The sequence below is a fragment of the Phyllostomus hastatus genome, unplaced genomic scaffold (genome assembly GCF_019186645.2).
Source record: "Phyllostomus hastatus isolate PE091 unplaced genomic scaffold, TTU_PhHast_1.1 phas_contig_86, whole genome shotgun sequence".
Classification (NCBI taxonomy): Eukaryota; Metazoa; Chordata; class Mammalia; order Chiroptera; family Phyllostomidae; genus Phyllostomus; species Phyllostomus hastatus.
Window position 1 is genome coordinate 51,569,543 of NW_025333977.1, and position 17,842 is coordinate 51,587,384.

The following is a 17,842-nucleotide window of genomic DNA, read 5'->3' on the forward strand; positions in this document are numbered from 1 at the left end:
CTGGTCGCCTCCTCCAGCCCATTTCTCCGGTGGTGGCCTCACAGAGCGTTTCAGCAGCTCTGCTCTGGGACTCCAGTGTCACAGGGGCACTGGCGCTCACAGCACGACCTGCCCAGGAGCTGCGTCTTGGGATGCTAGGATACTCCGACAGCTCTGCTGCCTGGAGGAGGGAGGCGGTAGCATTTCGCTCCCTGCGCCACCGCCTGGAGGAGCGCAGGCAGTAGCAGTGGGAGAGGGAGGAAGAGGAGAGAAAAGGAAGGACGCTCGGGTGGGGAGTGCAAGAAATCTGGGAGCAGCCAGAGCAGCAGGACCAGGGTGCTGCTCAGCTGCACTGCCCTCCTTCTTCAGGGAGACACTGCTGAGCTTCAGCTTCCTGGGGCTGCTTCCCAGTCTCTCTGGGCGGAGGCTGCCACCTAGACCTGAGTCCAGGTGAGTTAAACAGAGAGGTGTACTGAAAAGTCTTAACTAAAGGTTTTGAATCCGTGAGGTTGCTTCGCTCCCTAAGTGCTGCCGGCTTTGCCATTTTTTTTCCCCCAAGTCTCATACTGAGGGATTTTGGCTGTGGCTACAAAGGCTGGGGGTGGGAGGATGGGCAGTGGGTAGTGTGATTCTCACAGCAAGGACAGGGGGATTCAGATGGAATTCAGCTGACATAACTGGGTTTTAGGGAAGTTTCCCAAATATACACATCATGTATGTGTTTATGTGCTTTCTAGACAGTTATATGTTTTTCTGTCAGCTCATTTTGTCCTGTCCTTCGTCCTCCTTGAAAGCCAACTCAAGGGATTTGAAAGGTGTAGAAGTAGGGAGTCTGGGTATAGAGTTGCACAGGGCAAGCCTGCCCTCTAAATTGGGGGGGGGGGGTGTATTTGTTTCACTCTGACTTACCAGAGGGTATCGCTGCCTGTGTGTAATCTGGGGTTCTGCTTGGTACCCTCCATAGCTTATAAAAGGCAAGGAACTTTAGGCTCTCTAGACAGCAATTCAGAATAAAAGCTGTGCTGATTTACTTATCCTTTGTTCCAAAATTATACTGTTCTGCATTTCCTTAACAGCACAACTTTTGAGAGTCTGACTTACAGGAACTATATTTCTCCTTCTGAAAATGCTATGTGAGAAATGATGAGTTCATGCTAAGAGGACAGCAACTTTACTTTCCTGGAAGGACTCTGGGGAAAGGGATTGATGAAGATATTCTGGGAATGAAATCATGGACACTTTCTGCAGAGCTTCCTTAAGTTAACATTTTTCAAATTTGCTTCAGTTTTTAAAATCTAATGTGGGTACATGTGAGAAGCTAAGTTCCTAAAGTGTATTATGAAGTGATTTGGCTTAGAAGTTGCTTTCTTACGGGTAACACTGACAAAATTGTCATGGTCACAGGAGCAATCTAGATGTTTTGCATTCAGGTGTTGGAGTAACTACTTGTGTTTTTGAAGTCAGTGCTTACTACCTGGACCTTGCTGGATACTTTTCAGTAGAATCAACGGACATACTATTAGTCATATGGAATAATGTACATTTTAATAGTAGTAAAAATACAAATTATAAATTTAGCAAATATCAGAACCAAACTTGGGGATGGAATTTAAATATTTTCTGAATATTCACTAAATTCTCTATAAGGCCCCAGTGTCGTTTTATGCTTAAGAAGACTTACTGGTCTTTCAAATGGAGATACATGCATTTGCAGTCTGAGTAAAAAGTAATATTTTGCTTTGCTGTTCTTCCTTTAACATTAGTTTGGATTCAACTCATACTTCTTGAGTGTCTACTACTGTCAGCCAGGTCTTTCAAAGAAATTCAATTTCTATTTTTTACAGCACAGTAATATTAGTTCTACTTTTCAGGTGAAAAGTCTGGGTCATAAAGGGATTGATCTTCCTTAATCACTATGCCGTAAAGCAGGAATTTAAGCCCAAGCTCTTTAACTTCAACTTCCTTTCTTTTCAGCAAAATTACATAGCTGATTTTAACTATTGCAGTAGTAATACTTGACTATGCCTTATATAAAAATACCTTAAAATAGTCCTTGTTATTTTTGGTGGTTATTTCTTAAGACTAGTTTTACTCTTTTATGTAGTAGATATTTTAATATTGGATTGGCCAAAACCTTATTTTTTTCCATAAAATGGCTCTAGTAGAGCTTATTTGTCTTTAACTTCATTTAAAACAGTTTTGTCAGATTTTGTTGTGACAGCTGTCATATCAGCATTCATTAAAAATCACCAAAATTGGTGAATTTTTGTGTAGCCATTTTAATGTTGAAGAAGGAAGAAAAAACACAATGTTTGTGGCATATTATTTAAAAAAGGTAAAAACACAATTGAAATGCAAAAAAAGATTTGTGCAGTGTATGAAAAAGGTGCTGTGACTGATCAAATGTGTCAAAAGTGGTTTATGAAGTTTCATGCCGGAGATTTCTCACTGAACAGTGTTTCACAGTCAAGTGGACCAGTTGAAGTTGATAATGATCAAATTGAGACATTGAGAACAGTCGATGTTATACCACACAGGAAAGAGCCGACATATTCAAAATACCCAGATCAATAAAGTTATTGGTGAAAATGAAAAATACATCTTTGATTTAATGGAAGAAACTAAATGGACTTTTTGTCTAACCCAATAAAATTGTGCAGAGTTATTTGCACATGCTGCTCACCTTCAACCAACTTCTAAACAACTAACAGATGACCTTGTGTCCTCCTTAGTAACAATGGATTGAAAAGCAGACCCAATATTTACTAAGAACATTTTGGGAATAATTTATGTCTTATAATCAAGACAGCATGCAGCCCACAATTAGATACATTTTAAAACTGTTTAGTGTAAACATGAAACACAGCTACAACTTGCTTTCAGAGTAAAATGCCAAACTCCACAGTGAATAGTCCTTGAGATTCCTTAAGAACATTGGGAATTAATGTACATATAATATAGGGTTTATAAAAAAGGAAACTTATGAACTGAACACTTTTATTTTTAATATGTGACCATATTTGTAAATATTTATCCAAACAATATATACTCCTATACTATTAGTCTTGATATGGATGGGTTCAAAGTAAGCTCATTATGACGGAAGAGATAAAAACAACCTATAAACTTGACTCAGGTTTTTATTGCTGTTCATCTTTAAGTCGTAAAAATCTGCTGTGCGTGGCTTTTAATGAGCCCATTTGAATTCTAAAGATCATTTGTGATTTTGTTTTTGGCAGGTGGGATGGGTTGGGGTGTGTGTCTGTGTGTGCATGCATATACTCAGCTGAGAGCTTAGGTGTATGGGAAGAAAGTGAGCAAAAAGCAATAAATACTAGAGAGGAAACTTCTTGGGAGTCTCATACAGTTTGTAACTTTTTTCATGTTATACATGTAATATTCATTGTTGCATTTGGGAACCTAGAATGTGGTATACAATTTTGCATGTCACTGCAGGGCTCAGGTGTGTGTGAATGAATAAGGATAATAAGCTTGATGGTTCTTGACCTCCTGACCAGTTCCTTTCAGGTCTTGGCATTAAAAGGGTGGCCAAAAATGATTTTTATGGAATCTGAAAATCTCCTTTTCTATCAGATCCTATAGGGTAGCTCAAACAGGGTGTATGATGCTCCCTCATCATGGTAACCCTTCTGAGAGAAGGGGCCTCCTTGTGAGTGTTGACCAAAGCCTTATTTTTCTTCCTTCAAAATTCTTTCAGATAGACAACAGAGTGAAGGAGGGAGAGGGGAAGATAAGAAAAGGAATGTTGTTTTATCCCTCAGGAAAGAATGGGGGCCATTGTACATCTTTACTTAGAAATATTTATTTACAAACATTCCTGTTCACCAAAGATTTGCATACACATTGCAGTAAAATAGTGGTTCTAGTGATCGACTTATAGTCATCTCTATTCCATATAGTGAGTTAGAAATAAGGGGAGCAAGTAGGGCTCAATCCTGTCAGAGAAACATGGGACACAGTGCAGAATATGCACCAAAGTTACACCAACTGAGGGGCAAGGGAACAGGGCAGTTTCTTCCATACATTTCTATCATTGATTCAGGGCTGTACCAAGGACAGGGAGGAGGGCCATTAATGCCCTAGAATTTCTGGACAACTCTGTACGCTGCTGAGGCAGCTCTGCTGACTCAGGAACACCTTTGGGCGGAGTTACCACTCAGCAGTTTTTGTTGTCTGCCCCACAGAGAGGAGAATAGTGAATGCTAAGGAGGTATGGGTGGAGCAGCAAACAGTTCCTGCTGCAGGAGTGTCTCATGAAGGGTCATTGGTGAAAGTGAGTTTTGCTTTTTACATATGTGATTCCCTTTGGGTCCTGTTTTCTTGGATAAAAATTTGCAGAGGTGTGAATTGAAATTGGGATTTTGCTTTCCTTAACAGTGCCATGTTCACTAAGTTGCTCATTTTAATGAATAGTTCAGAGAGGGCATAGGATACTAAAGAGATGATTGAACATCTTAAGTTTTAGTATATCTATGTTTGTTCTTTATGAGATTCATTCCACATTCCCTTTTGTGGGAGCATTGATAGCATATGGAGTATTAGGGCAGGTTTAGTGCATAAAAAGGTGGGACATGAAGAGTGGACAGGGTTTGCAACCACAATTTTTACTGCAGTTGTTTCAATACCTAGTTAATGTATTAACTTTGGGTTAATACATTTTATTCATAACTTAGGAGAAACTAAGAAAAAGTGGAGGAGTTGGCTCTAGAATATTGACTTTAACATAGGTTTCTGATTCTTAAAAAGGGCTAAATTATAGGAAAGAAAAAACAAAAGTCACTGAACAAAACTTTCGTTATACATAAAGTTATGGATTATTCTAATATGTTGAAACAAGCCTTTAAATATATTATTAAGTATGAGAAGACATAGAAAATTATGATTTTTTTCATAAAAATATACACTTAATTCGCTGCATTATAGATATAAAAATGAACAACCCAATCATTTTTTTACTGAGTGAAATGATTCCTTTTTTATCATGCCAAAATAAAAGAGCAGTTTAGTGTGATGTACTACATATTACTTGAGCTCCAAAATTTGCAACCAAAATGGATGCATATGTTGAACTTTATTTTTCCTGGAGAATTGCAATATGAATAGTGGTGAAATTGCAAAAGATAGTGAAGAAGTTTAATGATTTCCGAACTGAATAATACAAGGATGAATTATAGCACAATGTTTAAGTGTCAGATACTCAGGGTTAACAAGAATTATCTCAGCTAGTCCTGGGAATAATGCATATGTTTCTTAGAATAATAAACGATCTTACTGACTTGGGTTTGAAATTGCCTCTTGCTAGTTGTGTGACCTTGAAACAAATCACTTAGCCTCATTTACCTCAGTCACTGCTTCTATGAAATGGGGCTTTGTTCATGTTTTTCTTCTTAGTGTAGTTCTATGTTCAATCATGACAAGACTGCTATTTTTATTATTGTGATTGTACTCACCCTAGTTTTGCCTTTCATTAGCTGTGTGGTATTGACCAAGTTCCCTTTTTGTAGTCTTGTTTCTTTATTTTATATACTGAATAAAATACCAGTTTTGAAGAATTGCTGTTAGTACATTCAGGGGATTTGATAAAACCATTTATGTGAGGAATTTAGCACATGATAGGCATTCAATAAATATTTTTTTGCTCCCTGCATATTTCTGTGGAGACATCCTACTTATTTCCAAGTTTTTAATTTTCCTCCTCAAATTCAACATCCGCCTTGCACAAACCATTCCCACCTCCTACTTTGAATGTTCTGCAACCATTAAATTATAAAAGTAGAAGTAATATTTTTATAACTTTGTGCATAATCATGTGAAGAGAAGGCAGCTGGGTCTCAGGACAAGTTTTGATAAGAAAAGGGGAATATTTATCCTATAAAGCACTTATTTCTTTTCACCTTGGGCAGTTTTGTACTGTCAGCAATAAGTGAGATTTTTCTATTTAAATGATTTTCTATTCTGTGGTAGCATAATTCAAATCTGGACTTCATCCAGTTAGCATAAATATAAAAGAGATTTGGGAATCTTTTATTTTTAAAAAGAGGAAGGAATGGGCACGATGTTGCAAATTTTGCTTTGAAAATCATTTGGATTGACTTTGATTCTATTGGTGAAGCTAGTGTCACAAACTCATTTTTAATGGTATTCTTGAAAATTAATCTTTGAATCTTAGGTAGTACTTAATAGGGCTTAATCTTAAATATAACTTTTCTGCTAAACAGGAAGATTCTTACATGAATGTATTAGCTCCATCAGATAAGTGTTTCTCAAGGCTGTCTGCATGGGCTTGTAGGAAGGCTGAATCAGAAAATTTTCCTCTCTAAATTAGAATACTAACGTATTCATATTGATTGGATAGTCATAATAATTATATTAATAATGTGGCTCAACATGTAAACTAGTAACATAATACAGTTACCAAGATGAATCCTGTTACTGAGTTTAACACTTTTTTCTTTCCAGGGATCTTTGGAGTTCATCACTATTTTGTTTTCTTTCCTTTGATTATTATAATGATATGGTAGTTTCCACAAACTTAATGGCTTCACACAAATTTATGTCTATACTTTTGGAGGTCAAAATTCTAAAATTAGTTTTACAAGGCTAACACCAAGATATCTGAAGGGCTGGTTCCTTGTGGGGGCTGAAGGAAGAATTCTTTTTCTTCTTTTTTTTGCTTTTTTCTGCTTTTAGTGGTTATCTGAATTCATTGGCTTATGGCCCCTTCCTCCATTTTCCAGGTATACTGCTCCTATTTTTGTTTCTGTCCTCACCTTGCCTCTTCCTCTGACTCTGAATTCTTTCCCATCCCTCTTTTAAAGACTCTTGTGATTTCAAGGACTGGTATCACCTGGATGATTCAGGAAAATCTCTCATCTCAGTATCCTTAACTCAGTCACATCTGCATGTTCCCTCTGACTATGGAAATTAGTACATTCACAGGGTCTGGGAATTAGGAGAGCAATCTTTGGCATTCATTAGCCTACCACAGATGGTAACATTTTGTGCCCTGATACCCCAAAATTAATGTGCTTCTTTCCCCAGGACAAAAACAATGAATATTGGGGGATATTATTTATTAGAAAATATTGATAGAGAATATTTCTAACAAAAATGCTGATTAAGTAAATGCTCTTAAATTTATTAAATCAAGCTTTAGAAATATGTAAATGACATTATTTGCACTTCTAAGGTCAAAATATTAAATCCACTATCCATCAAGGCCATGCATAGATTACTTAGGTTTAAATTATATAGATCAGTATCTTTGATTTCTTATTTACAAGCAGTCCTTAGTGCAGGACATAATTTTCAAGGGGATGTCAGACAGTGGTCCCATAATAATTGGTCTTCTCAAAAGTGTTCATTTTGAATATTTTATCTCATGAGTTGCATATACTAATTATAGACTTCTAGGATAAATTTATTGATGGTCATGTCAGCTTTTAAAATCTTTTTGGAACTCAAAAGAAGACTGTTTCATAATATGGATTTATTTTACCCCTTAAACCATTGTTACAAAAGGGAACTTGAAATGCCCTGTTCACATTAATTTAATGCAAATGAATTCTTGCTGCTTCGCAAATTTGTCCTTCATTTTTCTTAAAATTATGTTGTAAATGGATGTGACAAGCTTTACTGGTTGTTGTGCAGGGAGCATTGTCCTTCCCAAGTGCTCCCTCATTTGTCAAAAGGAAGCCATTTGGAGAAAAGTAAATTATGTTATCTGATCATAGTATTAAGAATAACATTAGAATTATAAATTTTATTGTAGGCACAGTAGCTGAATAATCTTTGCAGTTGTGGAAATCCCAAAGGAAATCCTTGTCGAATACATGGGTTGGCAAAAGTAGGTTTACAGTTATGAGTACCGTGAAACACAGAGCCCATTTTGGTGTTATCATTTATTAATTGCTGTATTATTTTTCATACAAGCAACTGTGAACCTACCTTTGCCTGCCCCTGCGCAATGCTGTTATAGTCATACCAAGTGCATGTTTTTCTTTTACTTTGTAAAAGGTAAGGTGTGTGAATGCAGTTTTGCTTTGGTGTTATACCTTGCTTTCCAGAAACTTATTTACATAATTACTTTTAAAGTGTTTTTCACTTTCTTTAATGTTTTTAATGTCAGCAAAGCAATATATTTTTTTGAAGATCTAGTTAAAATAGAGATGTTTGCATAATGTGGGATTAAACAAGGATAATTATGAATGTTCATTTTTGGTATGGGACTGCACATCCACCCCTTTGCATATTAATCAGGAAAATGGAGATTGAAATAAGGAACTCTGTTGATTTTTAAGTAACTCTTAATGCAAAACATAATGCACATGCATGTTTTTTGGCTTCTATGTCCAGAGACCTAGCATTTTACTACTCATATAACTGGTCTTTTTCTACTATTGATGGTCCTTGTCTACATCTTCTCCAGCCATGCTGTTCATAAGAGCAAGGACTTCAATCGAGTTTTCAGCAGCCATAAATGAAAAGAATAATGTGATAGGCTGCCTGTGCATCTGGCCTTCTTTAGCAGGCCAACTGTTCCTTTAGTCCACCCACATCACTGAGGACATATGGCATTACTTTGGCTGTGTAAGTAAGAGTGTGGACATGTCTTGGTATGGGTATGAAACTGCTGGTTGTCTTCCTGTTATTGCTCATGCAACCAACTATGTCTTGGTGTAAATTTATCATTTATAGCACTAGATTTTAGGATGGCAAATGACATTACTATTATTAATTGATATAAAAATAATATGATTAATATTCTATCTACTTTGATCACAGACCTAATGGATATTAGCTATGACAAAGCATAGAAAAAGAAATGGTGATTTTTATAAGACTAAGATTTAATGCTTTTTCTTTTTGTTTTTTTTAATTAAAATGTTTATTGATTTCAGAGAGAGGGTGGGGGGAGAGAGAGACAGAAGACAGACAGGCAGACATTGATGTGAGGGAGGAACATTGATTGTTTGCCTCCCATATGTGCTCTCACTGAGGATTGAACCTGCAACCTAGGTATGTGGCCTAACCAGGAATCAAATGCCCAGTCTTGTGGTTTATGGGATGATGCTCCAACCAACTGAGCCACACCGGCCAGGGCCAGAGCTTTTTCAATAAAAAACAAACAAACACATATAGAAGTACACAGGGCCAGAACAGCGGAGACAACAGAAATGCTGTTGAGATAATTTCTTGTGGAATAATCAATTAAAGAAATTTAACAGTGGATCTGTTGTTAGTTGTGACTACATGGAAAAAAATGAAAAAAACATGAGCTTATATACTGGATGGAATGAAGAGAGTCATCCAAGCCCAGCATAATTTATTTCAGAGTTTACTGTATTCTGAAATGTATGTATGTATGTATGTATGTATTTATTTATTATTGTTCAAGCATAGTTATCTCCATTTTCCTGCCATCTCTTTCCTGCACCCTCCACCCTTAATCCTACCCCACTGGCTTTGTCCATGGGTCCTTTATACATCTTCCTTGACTACCCTCCCCTTTATTCCCCCATTAAAATTAGGTTTATTTTTTAAGAGTTCTGAATTTGCACAGTGAGACATTTCTTTTTTTTTTAAAGATTTATTTATTTATTTATTTATTTATTTATTGAGGGAAGGGAGGGGAGAGAGAGAGAGAGAGAGAGAGAGAGAGAGAGAGAGAGAGAGAGAGAGAGAAACATCAATGTGCGGTTGCTGGGGGTTATGGCCTGCAACCCAGGAATGTACCCTGGCTGGGAATCGAACCTGGGACACTTTGGTTCCCAGCCCGTGCTCAATCCACTGAGCTACGCCAGCCAGGGCTGAGATATTTCAAAAGCTGTAACAAGTGTGTACTTTTGAGTGGTGGCTCTAGAACTCATGCATGAAGAGGCTTTGCTCTACATTCTGATAGGAGGGCAAGGCTAGAGGGTGTGTGCTGAGGTGACCTGTGTACAGGGCTTGATTTAGGTAATATTCATCACTTATCTAAGGAGAAGAATTGCTGGTGCTGTGGGCGATTATGGGGAAATAAATGACATTGCATGGTACCTGTTGCCACTACTGGCAAATTTGTATAATCAGAGTTTGCTGTAGATATTTTTTTTAATAATCACACAGTTATCTCACACACTATATTTGGCAAATCTGAAAATTGTTCACCAAAACTATATTTGTAAATATTAGGTAAATAAAATTAGGCTTTGTATAGGTGACATTGACAAAAGCAGCATTTCCAGTTGTAGAAATGGTAAAACTTCAAGCCTGGCTGGCGTAGCTCAGTGGATTGAGTGTGGGCTGGGAACCAAAGTGTCCCAGGTTTGATTCCCAGCCAGGGTACATTCCTGGGTTGCAGGCCATAACCCCCAGCAACCGCACATTGATGTTTCTCTCTCTCTCTCTATCTCCCTCCCTTCCCTCTCTAAAAATAAATAAATAAAATATTAAAAAAAAAAGAAATGGTAAAACTTCAAAATGTTTGTTCTACGAAGTCTCATTTCAGTTTCAGTACTATGGCTCATCTATTAATCACCATTAGGGCTATGTGTGAAGTATTTGGCAATATAGGTATCAAAGATATGTTGTAATAGTGATTGATGCCCAGAATACAGCACCATTATTTTTATTGACTGGCCTTGAGAACTTCAGTTTTCATCCTTTTTTCACTTTGCTGTACCACTCATGACAATTTTAAATTATTTCATCCCTCAAAAATATATTTTCTTGGAACTCACTGATTTATTTATTTTGGAACTTGCTATATTTACTGTGGCAAAGTATCAAATTATTAAAGTATTATAACAATATGGCAGTTCACATGGAATGAAGGAGAATGATAACAGATTTACTACCAAGAAATATACTATATTGATTTTGTTGACACAAAAAATGCACAGATATTTTTACCAGATTTTATGTTATTCTATTTAATAGGTATATGTATATTTTTACAATTGACTTTTCTTTGTCATGTGTGTGTGATGTCCTATGTTCACACACACACACGTATCATTCCTAGAGACCTTGGCCAAACCATGAATTCTTAAGGTGACTGTTTAAAATACATATAAATTATGTCAAAATAGTCACAATATGGTAATCTAAGGAAGCATAAAAGTGAGAATAAGAATGTATATAATGGTTAAAAACATCTTTAAATGGATGATTTAATCTTTTTTCAGGTTTTAGCTGAGGAAATAAATAGAAATATGTTATGCAAATTATTCATATATGTGGTATATGCATATACATATATGTGTGATTATAAATAAAAATGTTATTTAGCATATATATTCACACACAGCTTTATGAATATATCCATCATTAAAATGGGTCCATAGACATATACACATAGTGTGTAGTTTCATTTTTATGTTTATTACTTTTCTCATTAACAACAAATATTAGTAGAAATTTGCATTTGGTTATTTGGTCTTCTGCTCTTTCAGCCTCTTTCAGCCTCATGTTTATGGTTTTCTATTATTATTTTCTTCGTGTCCAGACCTCTAGAATTAGCAAATATACTAAAGTAGTTGTTCATATTTTGAAAGCAGAGTGACTTTGTAAAGGGTGCAAGTGTATGCACATGAGTATGGGCAAAACTGGGTGAATGAATGTTCTGTCCTTGACAGAAAACCAGTTAAAATTATTTACAATGTGGTGTATCATTGCAATGGAAAATAGATACTTGTCTAACTAATTAAACAGATGTTTTTGAATCCATTTGCAGTATTTGACACAATTTTGACTAGTAGAAATGTAGTCATAAACAAAATTCAGCTCCACACTCAAAGGTAAATTTAATCAATTGTGCAGAAAAAGTTGATCAATCTGGAACATAGTTCAGAACCAGAAGTGGAAGTTTCTGTACAGTTCAAATGTTATTTAAACCATGCTGCTCACCTACTGGAACCATAAGAAAGCAATTCCTCAATCCATCTCTTGGGAATAGTGGTGGAGAAGTAAGGCTGGCTGTTATGCTTGAATTACATAATTTCATATTGCATAATTTTAATGAACTTAATATCTGCTTTATGATAAAAATGATCTCTCAAGACAATGGGAAAATGATAATTCATAAAATGATAATACATTATTGGATATATTATTCATAGTCACAAAAAGTTATACTGCACCATCCAAAACAATGAATACTTTCTCTCTGACTGATTGTACTTAACATAAAATTCTGTAGGTCAATCCATGTTGTTACAAATGGCAAGATTTCATGCTTTTTATTGCTGAGTAATATTTTATTGTGTGTGTACATGTATATACATACACATATACTTATATATTTATAAAAACATCATCTATTCACTAATTGATTATTGGATACTTAGTTTACTTCCTTATTTTGGATATTGTAAGTGATATAGCAATGAGCATAGGGGTCCATATAACTTTTTGAGTTACTGCTTTGGTTTTCTTTACATAGATACCCAGAAGTGGACTTGCTGGGTTGGTTACATGGTGGAGGGTCATGAAAAAAGTGAAGGGGCATAAAAGGTACAAATTTCTGGTTGTAAAATCCATATGTTATGGGGATATAATGTAGAGCATGGGGAATATAGTCAGTAATACAATATCCTTGTATGGTGTCAGGTGGTTGCTAGACTTACTGTGGTTATCATTTCATTAGGTATATGAATGTTGAATAACCATGCTGTACACCTGATACTAATACAATACTGTATGTATATTAACTATATTTTAGTGAAAAATAAAATAATAATTCCAGGGTAGGTATCAAGTTAACCCCTCAATATATAAGGAAAAAATCCATAGGCTGATATTGTTTGTGTTATTAGGGCAAAATCAACCTTCCTAAGTACAGCCCCAACCAAAGACAGAAAAAATAAGGCAAAAAAATGATGGATTACTCTGTTAAAATATAAAACTTTTTCATTTCAAATGGTGGGTAAATATAAAAAGCTAATGTCAAATCAGGAAAAAGTATTTGCAATTCATTGGATGTATTTGACATATAAATAGTCCCAACAAATCGATATGAAAAGATTAGTAGTCCAATAGGAAAATGGACAAAGTGCATTGGCAGGGAACATTCAGGGCCTCTGTGGACACTAAATGTATTAGAATCTCTATTGTTCATAAACAAAATGCAAAAAAATACAGAAAATTATTTATATGGAAGTATTCATAATAGTTTAACAAAACTTACATTATAAGTATATTTACATTATAAGTAAATACATATCTATTTGGAAGTTCATATTTGTGTTGTTTGTTTCTGTTAGTTCTTTTAAACTTCTGCATTTTCAGATTTCATCCATACCTCAGAACACACCTGTAGTTTTGAAAACATTTTTTTCAAATGTAAATTCACATACCACTTTCTCTAAATTATTTACAGTGTAGTGGCCAAACCATCTTATCAGAAACTATTTCATATTTTTTTTAAAGTAATTCCTACTTGGGGCTTAACTGATAAAGATTTTTTTTAAACAAACTTTTCAGATGTACCTTTTGTTTTATTGGAAAGAGCTTTTATTTCCTTAAGTGTTTTGTTGCTGAAGCGTGATGAGTATCCGGCAGGGAAATTTAGTAGAACAGATGCTTATTGTGATATATGAGATGAACTTGCTTCCCTAAGCACATAAGGCATGCAGTGCATCTGGCTTCTCTACATAAAAGTCAATTATGTTCCCAAATGTGTTTCTGTGCATTACACAGACTTTTAGAGGCAGAAACACTATTATTCCTTCAAATGGTGGTTTTGCTTAATTAAGAAGTTTAAGTTAGACTAGAAATTGGAAGATACTAAATTTCAGGCTGGAGACAGAGACTGGGCTGGTGATGTTACCACTAAGTACTGAGGTGGTTGAGTCATGCAGACAAAGCAACTGATGTGGAGGAAAGATTGTATGTATAACACAAGAGAACATTGTAGAGCAGAGCATAATCAAGCATGTGATGGTGTGGAATACATAAGAAATGAAATGGGGTTCAGAGGACAAAAATTAGGGAAAGTCAATTAAAAGAAACTAATAAAGGTAAGCTTTAAAAAAACAGGGCTTAATATAAATGGTGCTGAAAATAAAGGCATTTCCTAAGCATGGGGAACTTAGCATGCAGACTGTGTCAGGAAATAATTTGGCAAATGTGTATATTGTCAGCGGTATAATATATGCTGAAATCAGGCCTCTTGGGGCACAGCAACTAGAGTTCCTTTACTAGCTTTGGATATTCCTTTTTAATTTTAAAAGACTATCTATTTGTGTGTGAAGAGTTAGTATCTAGGCCATGAGATTTTTTCAAGAATATACCAAAACATTGAACAATGGCCTAGTAGTAGCTAAAACCACTTTAAAATTTGTGATAGAAATCTTTATATAATATTTCATTGCCAGAGTTAGCTGTACATTATACACAATTTTACCTTTTAAAAATTTTCTTAGTGTAGTTGGTGGAATAATGGACTTCCAAAATATCCACATCCTAATCCCCAGAGGCTGTGAATATGCTATGTTACATGACAAGGGAGAATTAAGGCAGCAGGTGGAATTAAACATATTATTCATCAGATTTTAAAATGAGATTATCCTGAATTATCTGTGTGGGACCAATGTAATCACATGAAACCTTGTAAGAGAGAGCTGAGAAATGATACTAAAGAGTATGGGAGGACGGAAGCAAGAGTTGGAGTGATAAGCTTTGTAGAGGGAGGCAGAGGCCAGAAGCCAGGGTAAACACGGGACCTCTGGCAAGCTTCTCGCCCAGAGTTTCAAGAGGGAACACAGCCCTTGTGATGACTTGATTACAGCTCAGTAAAACCCATTTTGGACTTCTGACCTCCAGAAATGTAAGAAAAAAATGTCTTAAGACACTGAGCTTGTGTTAATTTGTTACAGTAGAAATAAGAAACTAACCCATTTAAACAATATTTTTGCTATAGATGGTTGCTATCAAATTGAGTAGTATATTCCAGAAAAAAAGAGTTTTCTTAAAGTTCTTTATATTAGAGGCGTTGGAACCATAGAGAAATGAATTCTTCTATTCATGAAAGATGGCATATACAACAAAGACTGTGTGGATTAATAACAAAAGTGTCTTTTTAAAAGGCTAATTAAAAGTGTTCTGCTATTATATAAGTCTTGGATGGTGCATTAAAGATTGTCTTGGATCACCATCTGGTACTATAAAGTCATTAATAAATTTAGTGTAAGTATGTCATAATCCAGGATCACTTGGATCTATGCTCCCAATTAGTTAGGATTGTGGGTGTTAAGATTGTGAGACCACCTTGAATTATTTGAATTAAAGACCAGAATATGAAATAATATGATATCCATTGATAATCCAATTTCTACTATGCATTCTAATAACACATTCACTAACCATTTATGTTTAGGACATTATGTAAGTAATGCAGACATAGTGTAGCAGGAGAAGCAGATGGTAAATGTGACAACAGTGATAGATAAACTGCTTGGGAAGAGTAAAGTTGAAAAATTGTTGTTATACAACAGCTTTCTAGAGCAATAGGATTAAAAGCAAACACAATTATGAAAGGTTGAATCCATTCAAGGTCATTAACTTGATAATAGGTAAAAAACCCGAAATTATTCATTTTTTAAACTCAAAAAATGCTTCTTTCATTTTCTTTATTTTTTTGTAGGAAAATAAAGAATATGTTTTAGAGGTATAGATTTCTGTGTTATGGTAACCCACAAGTACACAGCACTGTGGACGCATATTTCAATGGAACTAAAGCATTGAGCATAGACATGTGACAAATAAGCTTTATTTTCTTTAAGATTTTGTTTATTTACTTTAGAGAGGGGAAGGGAGGTAGAAAGAGAGGGAGAGAAACATTAATGTGTGGTTGTCTCTCGCACTGCAGTTCAATCCCCCCATGTGCCCTGACTGGGAATTGAATTGCCTTCCCTTTGGTTCATAGGCTGGCACTCAATCCACTGAGCCACACCAGCCAGGGCTATTTTCAAAAATTAAATTTGTGAGGGTGACAATGGTTAATAAAATTATATAGGTTTCAAGTACACGGCTCTATGACACATCATTTGTATACTGCACTGTGTGCCCATCATCAAAGTCAAATCTCTTGTCACCATATATTTGACCCCCTTGACACTTTAGTACTTCCTGTCATCTCCCTTCCTCTGATTCTTGTTTGTTTGTTTGCCTTGGGTTTGTTTGTTTGTTGCATTCAGTTTTATATCCCATGTATGAATGAAGTCACATGGTTCTTAATTTTTCTGACCTATTTTAATTAGCATGATATTGTCAAGATCCATCCATGTTGTGACAAATGGCACTATTTCATCTTCTGATGAAAGTTTTTAAATACAGTGCACCTTTGGGTTTGATTTTTCTTTATCTTTTGTAAATTGATCCTGGGAAATCAGAACATAAATCTGACAGATAGGTTGATCATTAAGTCTGTTGGGGGTATGCCATTTATCCAGGGAATAGAGGTTTTGCTAGCCAAGGAATGAAATTCTTAAAATTTCCCTGAAATGTAGAAAATATCTGTTTGAAATTAATAGTACGACTTTATAACAAACATTATCTCCCATTAGATTTTATAGTTTCTTTATCTTCTGATTAATGACTTCAGATTCATAAACTGAAATTATTTTTTAGTAACTTAACTCCTTCTAGAAGGTGTTTTTTAAAAAATGATTCCCCAAATTCTGTCTCCTTTTCAAAAACTTCTCTAAACAACTATGTTAAGTAAAATCCATGTACTCTTTCTTATACACTATTGCTAACAGCATATATTCTAGGTTTGACTTGTTTAAAAGTTCTTAAGTTATTTGTAAGGAACACTGTGTTTCACAGCTTATCGGTATCTGATTAATCTGATTAAATCTTAGCAGCAATTGAATTCAGCAAAAGTAACAGCAATAAATCTCAGATCACAACTTGCAGTGTCTCCACCAAACATTTTAAAATGATTTTTAAGTTCACTAATTTGAGTCATTATTCATGGTCCTGGTTGAAGGCTATTAAAATGAGGCTGAGTAGAAGTTGGCAGATATCATATACTAACTTTTTATAGTCACAATTTCTGTCCACCATTAGGAAAATCCATCATTATTTCCAACATACCTCAATATAATTGCTTTGACCAAAAGTGCTTTTATCACTCTCTAACACTTTCATGGAGAAGTTAACCTGATTTCTCATTTGGGTAACCTTTCTCAGATACGTTCCTAATTTTTTTAGTGTGAATAAAACTTCAGGACACTTAAGGCAGTTGGAAGACAGGATTAAAGAGAGGTCATTATTCTCTCTGTATGTTCCACATCAAAGCCCCCTTTCAAGCTTATACATTTAAGGAACTGAAGAGTGTAGCTACATGTTAAAATAATTGAACCATACATAAATTTATTTAGTTTAGATAGTTTCTGCTGAATTGGAAGAGAGTCCATTTTTATTTCTGTGTACTTCATGTGGTTGGGAAAGAGACATTAATGGTCTTGTGGAATAGTGAAGTCTAGAAAAAATTCTCTGTTGTTAAATTTACTGTTTAGCAAGATAAGTCGACTAAAATCAACATAAATATAATCTGTGGGAAGAATCCATCCTCTTCAATTTAAAACTGAGGGAAATTAATCTTAGGTTAAGTAACTAGTACAGATCTTTCCCCACTGATAAATTAACCAACCAGTGTCCAGGTTTCTTAATTTTAAGACTATTGCTCACTAACTACCTCTTTCACATAGAGTGGTGGATAATTACAACTGACTACCAGAAAGTAGCACCAAATGTAAGTACTATATTTTGTCATGTATAATGTGCACCCACATATTTTGCCCAAACTTTTAGGAAAATATCTTTTGTTTTAATTCTTTAATTTTTATTTATGTAT

General features: G+C 35.2%; 1 protein-coding gene across 1 annotated transcript in view; it reads left to right on the forward strand.

Annotated features, from left to right (window-relative positions):
- Nucleotides 1-248: 248 nt before the first annotated feature.
- Nucleotides 249-17,842, forward strand: part of ROBO2 (roundabout guidance receptor 2) — a 1,629,349-nt gene continuing 1,611,755 nt past the window's right edge. The window contains exon 1 of the mRNA XM_045851089.1: nucleotides 249-429. The gene's annotated coding sequence lies outside the window, so the exon portion shown is untranslated. The remainder of the gene's footprint in view (nucleotides 430-17,842) is intronic.